A 12604-nucleotide genomic window follows, 5' to 3' on the forward strand; every position below is an offset into this window, starting at 1 on the left:
TATACGAGAAAAGAGCTTTTGTGACTTGTTTACATTTGATGGTGGCACAAAATAGAAAAGGAACATGGGAAAGAGAACTGAACTCGCTTTGGCGTGAGGAAAACTAAGAGGCCGATTCATGGAATAATTAGCGCGGCGCAAGTGGGCACAAACGTGCGAATCGCAGTGGAATAGCGAAAATCGCAGTGAACGTGCGAAAATCGCACGAAAAGCAGCGCACGTCGATTCATGGAAGGCCGTGCGCGAGAAAACCAGCGGATGTGCGAAAAAAAAGTGCGCGGCGCACGTTGGCGCACGTTGGCGCACAGGCCATCTAACAGCGTGCGCCAGGTCACAGCGAAAATCGCACAGGCCACAGCGAAATTCGCACATAGCGCGGCGCACGCAATAAAAGTAGGCGGAACACGGGCGTAACACTCGGAATGGGGAACAACTTGCCAAAACGTGGGCGTCACGGGGGAAGTACAGGGCACAAGTGCGCGGAACGCCCACACGCTCGCCTACAACACGTATTCATGGAATAGAATAGGGGAAAAAAGCGCACGCTCAAACCAGCGCACAGGCACAAACACGACCGCCACAAGAAAGGAGGCGGTAGCGTCTCTGCGGCTGTAAGAAATGTGCGCCAAAAGGTGCGCCAACAAATAGCACCTATATACTGCCATGATGAATGTCCCATACTGTGGCCCTCCAGGAAAAATGACGTGCAAAGGGGTACCCACAAACACGGACACCCGCTGACAAAAAATACGTGTGCATGTATACCGGGGTGCGCGGGAAGTGTCACACGCGATTTGCAGGGTACGTGCATCACAGGGGTTCGCGTGAAGTTATTCACACGATCGGGCCTGGGGGAGCGGGCTACGTGTATTACAGGGGTTCGCGTGAAGTTCCTCACGCGATCGGGCCTGGGGGAGCGGGCTACGTGTATTACAGGGGTTCGCGTGAAGTTCCTCACGCGATCGGGCCTGGGGGAGCGGGCTACGTGTATTACAGGGGTTCGCGTGAAGTTCCTCACGCGATCGGGCCTGGGGGAGCGGGCTACGTGTATTTCAGGGGTTCGCGTGAAGTTCCACACGCGATCGGGCCTGGGGGAGCGGGCTACGTGTATTACAGGGGTTCGCGTGAAGTTCCACACGCGATCGGGCCTGGGGGAGTGGGCTACGTGTATTACAGGGGTTCGCGTGAAGTTCCTCACGCGATCGGGCCTGGGGGAGCGTGCTACGTGTATTTCAGGGGTTCGCGTGAAGTTTCACACGCGAATAGCCTGGGCGCGTGAATTTGAGGGGTGCGCGGGAAGTTCCACACGCGATCGGGCCTGGGGGAGCGGGCTACGTGTATTACAGGGGTTCGCGTGAAGTTCCTCACGCGATCGGGCCTGGGGGAGCGGGCTACGTGTATTTCAGGGGTTCGCGTGAAGTTTCACACGCGAATAGCCTGGGCGCGTGAATTTGAGGGGTGCGCGGGAAGTTCCTCACGCGATCGGGCCTGGGGGAGCGGGCTACGTGTATTACAGGGGTTCGCGGGAAGTTCCACACGCGAATAGCCTGGGCGCGTGTATTTCAGGGGTTCGCGTGAAGTTTCACACGCGAATAGCCTGGGCGCGTGAATTTGAGGGGTGCGCGGGAAGTTCCACACGCGATCGGGCCTGGGGGAGCGGGCTACGTGTATTACAGGGGTTCGCGTGAAGTTCCTCACGCGATCGGGCCTGGGGGAGCGGGCTACGTGTATTTCAGGGGTTCGCGTGAAGTTACACACGCGAATAGCCTGGGCGCGTGAATTTGAGGGGTGCGCGGGAAGTTCCTCACGCGATCGGGGCTGGGGGAGCGGGCTACGTGTATTACAGGGGTTCGCGGGAAGTTCCACACGCGAATAGCCTGGGCGCGTGTATTTCAGGGGTTCGCGGGAAGTTCCACACGCGAATAGCCTGGGCGCGTGTATTTCAGGGGTGCGCGGGAAGTTCCACACGCGAATAGGCTGGGCGCGTGTATTTCAGGGGTGCGCGGGAAGTTCCACACGCGAATAGGCTGGGCGCGTGTATTTCAAGGGTTCGCGGGAAGTTCCACACGCGAATAGCCTGGGCGCGTGAATTTGAGGGGTGCGCGGGAAGTTCCACACGCGAATAGCCTGGGCGCGTGTATTTCAGGGGTGCGCGGGGAGTTCCACACGCGAATAGCCTGGGCCCGTGTATTTCAGGGGTGCGCGGGAAGTTCCACACGCGAATAGCCTGGGCGCGTGTATTTCAGGGGTGCGCGGGAAGTTTTACACGCGAATAGCCTGGGCGCGTGTATTTCAGGGGTGCGCGGGAAGTTTTACACGCGAATAGCCTGGGCGCGTGTATTTCAGGGGTGCGCGGGAAGTTTTACACGCGAATAGCCTGGGCGCGTGTATTTCAGGGGTGCGCGGGAAGTTTTACACGCGATTTCTGCACGGTACGTGTATTTCAGGGGTGCCGGGGAGTCCCACATGTGATTTGACAGTGTGGGTCCTCCCAGGTGTACCCTGTACACCCTCCACGGCCCCTGCAGGCAGCCCACACCACAGGGGACTACCCTGCATCCCTGGTCATGTCCCGCATGCAGCCCACCCAACATGGGCATGCCCCCCAGCAAAGGCACATGTCTCCTTGAACACCAACACATGTCCCCTTGCACCCCCACCCCCCAGCACTGTGGGGCACATGCCAGCAGTCCCCCACCCATGTCCAACTCATGTCCCCCACCACCCCCACCCCCCAGCACTGTGGGGCACCTGCCAGTAGGCCCCCACCCATGTCCAACTCATGTCTCCCACCACCCCCACCCCCCAGCCACCAGGGTCACCCTCCACCAGGGCCCCACTCATGTCTCCCACCACCCCCACCCCCCAGCACTGTGGGGCACCTGCCAGCAGGCCCCCACCCATGTCCAACTCATGTCTCCCACCACCCCCACCCCCCAGCACTGTGGGGCACCTGCCAGTAGGCCCCCACCCATGTCCAACTCATGTCCCCCACCACCCCCACCCCCCAGCACTGTGGGGCACCTGCCAGTAGGCCCACACCCATGTCCAACTCATGTCTCCCACCACCCCCACCCCCCAGCCACCAGGGTCACCCTCCACCAGGGCCCCACTCATGTCTCCCACCACCCCCACCCCCCAGCACTGTGGGGCACCTGCCAGCAGGCCCCCACCCATGTCCAACTCATGTCTCCCACCACCCCCACCCCCCAGCCACCAGGGTCACCCTCCACCAGGGCCCCACTCATGTCTCCCACCACCCCCACCCCCCAGCACTGTGGGGCACCTGCCAGCAGGCCCCCACCCATGTCCAACTCATGTCTCCCACCACCCCCACCCCCCAGCACTGTGGGGCACCTGCCAGCAGTCCCCCACCCATGTCCAACTCATGTCCCCCACCACCCCCACCCCCCAGCACTGTGGGGCACCTGCCAGTAGGCCCACACCCATGTCCAACTCATGTCTCCCACCACCCCCACCCCCCAGCCACCAGGGTCACCCTCCACCAGGGCCCCACTCATGTCTCCCACCACCCCCACCCCCCAGCACTGTGGGGCACCTGCCAGCAGGCCCCCACCCATGTCCAACTCATGTCTCCCACCACCCCCACCCCCCAGCACTGTGGGGCACCTGCCAGTAGGCCCCCACCCATGTCCAACTCATGTCTCCCACCACCCCCACCCCCCAGCACTGTGGGGCACCTGCCAGCAGGCCCCCACCCATGTCCAACTCATGTCTCCCACCACCCCCACCCCCCAGCCACCAGGGTCACCCTCCACCAGGGCCCCACTCATGTCTCCCACCACCCCCACCCCCCAGCACTGTGGGGCACCTGCCAGCAGGCCCCCACCCATGTCCAACTCATGTCTCCCACCACCCCCACCCCCCAGCACTGTGGGGCACCTGCCAGCAGGCCCCCACCCATGTCCAACTCATGTCTCCCACCACCCCCACCCCCCAGCACTGTGGGGCACCTGCCAGTAGGCCCCCACCCATGTCCAACTCATGTCTCCCACCACCCCCACCCCCCAGCACTGTGGGGCACCTGCCAGCAGGCCCCCACCCATGTCCAACTCATGTCTCCCACCACCCCCACCCCCCAGCCACCAGGGTCACCCTCCACCAGGGCCCCACTCATGTCTCCCACCACCCCCACCCCCCAGCACTGTGGGGCACCTGCCAGCAGGCCCCCACCCATGTCCAACTCATGTCTCCCACCACCCCCACCCCCCAGCACTGTGGGGCACCTGCCAGCAGTCCCCCACCCATGTCCAACTCATGTCCCCCACCACCCCCACCCCCCAGCACTGTGGGGCACCTGCCAGTAGGCCCCCACCCATGTCCAACTCATGTCTCCCACCACCCCCACACCCCAGCAGTGCAGGGTCACCCTCCACCAGGTCCCCACTCATGTCTACCACCACCCCCACCCCCCAGCCACCAGGGTCACCCTCCACCAGGCCCCCACTCATGTCCCCTATCACCCCCACCCCCCAGCCACCAGGGTCACCCTCCACCAGGCCCCCACTCATGTCTCCCATCACCCCCACACCCCAGCAGTGCAGGGTCACCCTCCACCAGGCCCCCACTCATGTATCCCACCACCCCCACCCCCCAGCAGTGCAGGCTCAACCTCCACCAGGCCCCCACTCATGTCTACCACCACCCCCACCCCCCAGCCACCAGGGTCACCCTCCACCAGGCCCCCACTCATGTCCCCTATCACCCCCACCCCCCAGCCACCAGGGTCACCCTCCACCAGGCCCCCACTCATGTCTCCCATCACCCCCACACCCCAGCAGTGCAGGGTCACCCTCCACCAGGCCCCCACTCATGTCTCCCACCACCCCCACCCCCCAGCAGTGCAGGCTCAACCTCCACCAGGCCCCCACTCATGTCCCCCTGCACCCCCACCCCCCTGCCACCATGTGCAGCCCCCACCAGGTCCTCACAATCCCCAATCATGTGCGTAATGGTCATCCTCCACAGCCAAAAAGACCTACCAAGTAACCCATTCACCCACATGGAAATGGAAATCACATGTTACACCCCCAATGTACATGAAGCAAATGAACCCATGTCCGTCACACACATATTTTCAAATTGAATGGGAAAACACACAACATGACATGCATGAAACCAATGAGATGAAACCACACAGTGAACAATGGAAAAAAAAATGTATTGAAAAAAATACAAATGCCAAAGAAAGAAAACTAACTACAATGTAAATGTGAAAAAATAAGCTGCATGTCCGCATAAAAACACAAAACTAGAAAATCAAATCAAAAAAATTATGTCCAAAGTGAAATGTAAAAACTCTCCATGCAACAAAGAACTATGTACAAAAATAACAAGGGTCCATCATCACAACTGAACTAAGGAAACCTCCTAAAAAACCTACCTAAATATCAACTATATACAAAAAGTGGAGCAGTGTCCGTCGACTCCAAATAATAATAAGAACGAAAGGAAACCTAAAACTAAAGAACTATATACAAAGGCGGCGGGCAAGTCCAGCGGCTCACTCTGTGGTGTTCCGGGCCAGGGCATCATCGAACTCCTGTTCGATGTCCCGGAGGCGGTCCAGTTCCATGGCCCCGAGGGTCCGCAGGGACGACGCCGTGTCCTCCTCCAACCCCCTGCGGATTGCCTCGAGGCACTCGGCCCGCCTCAGGGCCCTCCGCATGGAGTTCTCCGCCCTGACCATTGTGAGCCGCGCCTCTTCCGCCCGCCGCCGCTCCGCACCTATGGCGTGGCCCAACCGCTGCCACACGGAAGACACTCTCTGTCCTGGGTCCTCCTGCCCTCCGGCCGATGCCTGCCCCTCCGATGTCGAAGGCCCCGAGCCTTCATGGCTCCCACCATCTTGCTGCTGCTGCTGCTCTGCCTCTGCCCGTGCACTGCCTCCTGCTGCCTGCACATCCTCCGCCGGCTGGGGTGCACCTGTTGATGTGGCCACCCCTGCTGGACGTCCGACTCCCGACTGTGGCAGGGATTCCTCCTCCACCAGCCTGGCCGCACTGTCAGAGGCAGCTCCACAGGGCACCCAGGTGACTGATGGGTGGGAAGATGGCACAGAGGACGACTGGCGCGTAGGGGGTCCAGTTGAGGAGGGGGTCGGAGCAAGCCCCATCAGACAGCGGAATCCGGCCTGGGTGACCTGTCCCAGCAGGCTGACGTGGTCAACGAGCCATTCGAGATGACGTGCAGTCTCTCCATGAAAAGACTGCAGGTCACCTCGCATGGCCCGTTGACGCAACGCCACGCCAGCCAGGACAGGCTCAACCCGGTCCTGGATGGCCACGTCCGCAGGCAGAGGAAGGCCAGTTGACGTCAGCTCATCCCCTGCCTGAAAACGGGTCTGGACGTAGGCATCCCTGCTGGTGCAAGATGATGCAGGGACAGGATCGGGGACAGGATTGCACACAGGCACCTCCGCGGCCGCCTGTGCTGCCTCCTGTCCCTGGTCCTGCACTGCACCACTAGCACCAGTGGGATCCCCACCTCCAGACCCTGTCTCTGGTGCTTGCGCGGCCCCCTCCTCCACCAAACCCCCCACCAACCTGGATGACTCTGTGCCATCTTCCCCTGTTGGGCCCTGGTGGGTCCCAGCTGCCCCTTCTGCTGCCGAGGAGTCCAACTGCAACCTCCGCCTCTTGGACCTCCCCCCGGCAGCTGCGGCCTGGGACGCGGCACCGGACTCCTCACTCCCCGACGAGATGACAACACGGGAGGGGAGCCGGGCCTTGCGTCTCCGGCTGGCGGTCGGATCCCCGCCGCTGTGCTCCACAGCACCTTCTCCGCCCTCTTCATCAGTTGACGCTGCAGACAGGGAGAAACAAAACACAGGCATCAGGGCACTGTACAATGGACACATACACGCATGACAGTTGCACATGAGTGGCATTGGCAAACCTCAGACATGTCATCACAATCCCCAACACACATGTCATTGCAACTGGCACACATGAGCCATACCACAGCCATATCGCAACTGCCACCACCATCCCTACACATACAACAGCATCAGCAGCCAAAGGGGAGCCATACATCACATGCAACACAGGAAGTGCACCACACATGTACACACACCACCACACTTGCATGCATGTCTACACCTCTGCCAAGTGTCGCACTGTTCAGACGGGCATCCATGTCACATCTGCCAATCAGGCTTCCACATACCGCTGTCACATGCATCCATGTAGCATCACTGTTGCACCTTTGACAAATACACACACATGCACATGTACACAGTGCTCATACATGCAGCCGAAAACAACATACATGCCTGACATCACGGACATGTCTACTTACATACACATTCATCCAAACATGTGTGCACGCACAACTGCATTTGCCATGCAAGCCCACACACACAAGCACCATCCATGTCTCACACATTACAGCCCTCGCATGTGTCAGCCCCACGGCCCTGTACACCCCCACCCATACTCCACCCCATACAAACAGATGTGCAACCGGCACAATGGGGAATGATCACCACACGCCCTGCTCACAACCAGGATGCATGTACACTCACCGCTCGACTCCAGACGGCTCTGCTTCTCTAGGACCTGGACGTGGAGCGCTGGGGATATGCGTTCCAGGACCCCCATCTGTTCTTCCGACAAGTGGCCCCGGCGCCCCTTGGCATCCGCTGCCTTCAAGAGGCGCCGGGCCTTGTTCAGGGTCCTGGACCTGAAGTCCTCCCAGCGCTTCCTGACATGTTGTAAGTCCCGGACTGCCACCCCCTCCGCGTTGATGGCAGTCACGATGTCTGTCCAGATCCGAGTCCGTCCTTCCTTGTCGGCGCGGGAACTTCCAAAGAGGGCATCATACTGCCCCAGGACTTGCTCCACCAGGACACCAACTTCGGTGGCACTGAAGCTGGTGCCCCTCTGCCTCTCTGGCCGGGGGTTGTCAGTGGTCACAGATGGTGTTAGCCCCGACATGACAACCCCAGAGGCAGGAGTGGGTGGGCAACTGGGTCCTGGGGCTGGGCTGTGGAGCGATGGAATTCCAGTCGGGAGTCTTCTGTTCCAGCAGGGGTGGTCACAGCAACAGCACCCCTGGCTGATGTGCAGGCAGCAAATGGCAGTGCACGTGGGCAGCAGGCAGTCAGGCAGCAGCAGATAGCAGGTGGGAGCGTGCTCGGGGCTCTGGGGGGCAGTAATTCGGCCTTCTGGGCAGGAGCGTGGTCTCCCGTGTGCTCACGCGTGGCCAGCTTGGTACGGAGTGAATTGGCACGTGAAAATCCTGCACGTCAGCGTGAAAACCGAGGAAAGGCCCTTAGCGCGTAAGCGCGTCAGCACGCATACGCGATTCCATTGGACCAAAGGCCCTCAGCGCGTAAGCGCGTCTGTGACGTGACCCGCACGGGTGTTTCCCACACAGCACGTGATGACAGAGCACACGTGGAAAGACTGCACGTCAGAGTCTCATCGCGTGTAATTGGACAAAAGTGCGTGTACACGCGATTGGCCTATGTACGTGTATATGAGGTGTGCGCGGACACTTACACACGCAAGTACGTCAGCGCACCTGTATCCCGGTGTACGGCCATTTCCACCAATCACACGCAATGAGACTCTGACGTGCAGTCTTTCCACGTGTGCTCTGTCATCACGTGCTGTGTGGGAAACACCCGTGCGGGTCACGTCACAGACGCGCTTACGCGCTGAGGGCCTTTGGTCCAATGGAATCACGTATGCGTGCTGACGCGCTTACGCGCTAAGGGCCTTTCCTCGGTTTTCACGCTGACGTGCAGGATTTTCACGTGCCAATTCACTCCGTACCAAGCTGGCCACGCGTGAGCACACGGGAGACCACGCTCCTGCCCAGAAGGCCGAATTACTGCCCCCCAGAGCCCCGAGCACGCTCCCACCTGCTATCTGCTGCTGCCTGACTGCCTGCTGCCCACGTGCACTGCCATTTGCTGCCTGCACATCAGCCAGGGGTGCTGTTGCTGTGACCACCCCTGCTGGAACAGAAGACTCCCGACTGGAATTCCATCGCTCCACAGCCCAGCCCCAGGACCCAGTTGCCCACCCACTCCTGCCTCTGGGGTTGTCATGTCGGGGCTAACACCATCTGTGACCACTGACAACCCCCGGCCAGAGAGGCAGAGGGGCACCAGCTTCAGTGCCACCGAAGTTGGTGTCCTGGTGGAGCAAGTCCTGGGGCAGTATGATGCCCTCTTTGGAAGTTCCCGCGCCGACAAGGAAGGACGGACTCGGATCTGGACAGACATCGTGACTGCCATCAACGCGGAGGGGGTGGCAGTCCGGGACTTACAACATGTCAGGAAGCGCTGGGAGGACTTCAGGTCCAGGACCCTGAACAAGGCCCGGCGCCTCTTGAAGGCAGCGGATGCCAAGGGGCGCCGGGGCCACTTGTCGGAAGAACAGATGGGGGTCCTGGAACGCATATCCCCAGCGCTCCACGTCCAGGTCCTAGAGAAGCAGAGCCGTCTGGAGTCGAGCGGTGAGTGTACATGCATCCTGGTTGTGAGCAGGGCGTGTGGTGATCATTCCCCATTGTGCCGGTTGCACATCTGTTTGTATGGGGTGGAGTATGGGTGGGGGTGTACAGGGCCGTGGGGCTGACACATGCGAGGGTTGTAATGTGTGAGACATGGATGGTGCTTGTGTGTGTGGGCTTGCATGGCAAATGCAGTTGTGCGTGCACACATGTTTGGATGAATGTGTATGTAAGTAGACATGTCCGTGATGTCAGGCATGTATGTTGTTTTCGGCTGCATGTATGAGCACTGTGTACATGTGCATGTGTGTGTATTTGTCAAAGGTGCAACAGTGATGCTACATGGATGCATGTGACAGCGGTATGTGGAAGCCTGATTGGCAGATGTGACATGGATGCCCGTCTGAACAGTGCGACACTTGGCAGAGGTGTAGACATGCATGCAAGTGTGGTGGTGTGTGTACATGTGTGGTGCACTTCCTGTGTTGCATGTGATGTATGGCTCCCCTTTGGCTGCTGATGCTGTTGTATGTGTAGGGATGGTGGTGGCAGTTGCGATATGGCTGTGGTATGGCTCATGTGTGCCAGTTGCAATGACATGTGTGTTGGGGATTGTGATGACATGTCTGAGGTTTGCCAATGCCACTCATGTGCAACTGTCATGCGTGTATGTGTCCATTGTACAGTGCCCTGATGCCTGTGTTTTGTTTCTCCCTGTCTGCAGCGTCAACTGATGAAGAGGGCGGAGAAGGTGCTGTGGAGCACAGCGGCGGGGATCCGACCGCCAGCCGGAGACGCAAGGCCCGGCTCCCCTCCCGTGTTGTCATCTCGTCGGGGAGTGAGGAGTCCGGTGCCGCGTCCCAGGCCGCAGCTGCCGGGGGGAGGTCCAAGAGGCGGAGGTTGCAGTTGGACTCCTCGGCAGCAGAAGGGGCAGCTGGGACCCCACAGGGCCCAACAGGGGAAGATGGCACAGAGTCATCCAGGTTGGTGGGGGGTTTGGTGGAGGAGGGGGCCGCGCAAGCACCAGAGACGGGGTCTGGAGGTGGGGATCCCACTGGTGCTAGTGGTGCAGTCCAGGACCAGGGACAGGAGGCAGCACAGGCGGCCGCGGAGATGCCTGTGTGCAATCCTGTCCCCGATCCTGTCCCTGCATCATCTTGCACCAGCAGGGATGCCTACGTCCAGACCCGTTTTCAGGCAGGGGATGAGCTGACGTCAACTGGCCTTCCTCTGCCTGCGGACGTGGCTATCCAGGTCCGGGTTGAGCCTGTCCTGGCTGGTGTGGCGTTGCGTCAACGGGCCATGCGAGGTGACCTGCAGTCTTTTCATGGAGAGACTGCACGTCATCTCGAATGGCTCGTTGACCACGTCAGCCTGCTGGGACAGGTCACCCAGACCGGATTCCTCCGTCTGATGGGGCTTGTTCCGACCCCCTCCTCAACTGGACCCCCTACGCGCCAGTCGTCCTCTGTGCCATCTTCCCACCCATCAGTCACCTGGGTGCCCTGTGGAGCTGCCTCTGACAGTGCGGCCAGGCTGGTGGAGGAGGCATCCCTGCCACAGTCGGGAGTCGGACGTCCAGCAGGGGTGGCCACATCAACAACTGCACCCCAGCCGGCGGAGGATGTGCAGGCAGCAGGAGGCAGTGCACGGGCAGAGGCAGAGCAGCAGCAGCAGCAAGATGGTGGGAGCCATGAAGGCTCGGGGCCTTCGACATCGGAGGGGCAGGCATCGGCCGGAGGGCAGGAGGACCCAGGACAGAGAGTGTCTTCCGTGTGGCAGCGGTTGGGCCACGCCATAGGTGCGGAGCGGCGGCGGGCGGAAGAGGCGCGGCTCACAATGGTCAGGGCGGAGAACTCCATGCGGAGGGCCCTGAGGCGGGCCGAGTGCCTCGAGGCAATCCGCAGGGGGTTGGAGGAGGACACGGCGTCGTCCCTGCGGACCCTCGGGGCCATGGAACTGGACCGCCTCCGGGACATCGAACAGGAGTTCGATGATGCCCTGGCCCGGAACACCACAGAGTGAGCCGCTGGACTTGCCCGTCGCCTTTGTATATAGTTCTTTAGTTTTAGGTTTCCTTTGTTTTTTCTTATGATTTGGAGTCGACGGACACTGCTCCACTTTTTGTATATAGTTGATATTTAGGTAGGTTTTTTAGGAGGTTTCCTTAGTTCTGTTGTGATGATGGACCCTTGTTATTTTTGTACATAGTTCTGTGTTGCACGGAGAGTTTTGACATTTCACTTTGGACAAAATTTTTTGGATTAGATTTTCTAGTTTTGTGTTTTTATGCGGACATGCAGCTTCTTTTTTCACATTTACATTGTAGTTAGTTTTCTTTCTTTAGCATTCGTATTTTTTTCTAATACATTTTTTTTTACATTGTTCACTGTGTGGTTTCATCTCATTGGTTTCATGCATGTCATGTTGTGTGTTTTCCCATTCAATTGGAAAATATGTGTGTGACGGACATGGGTTCATTTGCTTCATGAACATTGGGGGTGTAACATGTGATTTCCATTTCCATGTGGGTGAATGGGTTACTTGGTAGGGCTTTTTGGCTGTGGAGGCTGACCATTACGCACATTGTGAGGACCTGGTGGGGGCTGCACATGGTGGCAGGGGGGTGGGGGTGGTGGGAGACATGAGTGGGGGCCTGGTGGAGGGTGACCCTGGTGGCTGGGGGGTGGGGGTGGTGGGAGACATGAGTGGGGGCCTGGTGGAGGCTGCCCCTGCACTGCTGGGGGGTGGGGGTGGTGGGAGACATGAGTGGGGGCCTGGTGGAGGCTGCCCCTGCACTGCTGGGGGGTGGGGGTGGTGGGAGACATGAGTGGGGGCCTGGTGGAGGCTGCCCTTGCACTGCTGGGGGGTGGGGGTGGTGGGAGACATGAGTGGGGGCCTGGTGGAGGCTGCCCCTGCACTGCTGGGGGGTGGGGGTGGTGGGAGACATGAGTGGGGGCCTGGTGGAGGCTGCCCCTGCACTGCTGGGGGGTGTGGGTGGTGGGAGACATGAGTGGGGGCCTGGTGGAGGGTGCCCCTGGTGGCGGGGGGGGGTGGGGGTGATAGGGGACATGAGTGGGGGCCTGGTGGAGGCTGCCCCTGCACTGCTGGGGGGTGG

Source organism: Ambystoma mexicanum, chromosome 2q (assembly GCF_040938575.1).
Source record: "Ambystoma mexicanum isolate Mex_15411 chromosome 2q, UKY_AmexF1_1, whole genome shotgun sequence".
In the NCBI taxonomy this organism is placed as follows: domain Eukaryota; kingdom Metazoa; phylum Chordata; class Amphibia; order Caudata; family Ambystomatidae; genus Ambystoma; species Ambystoma mexicanum.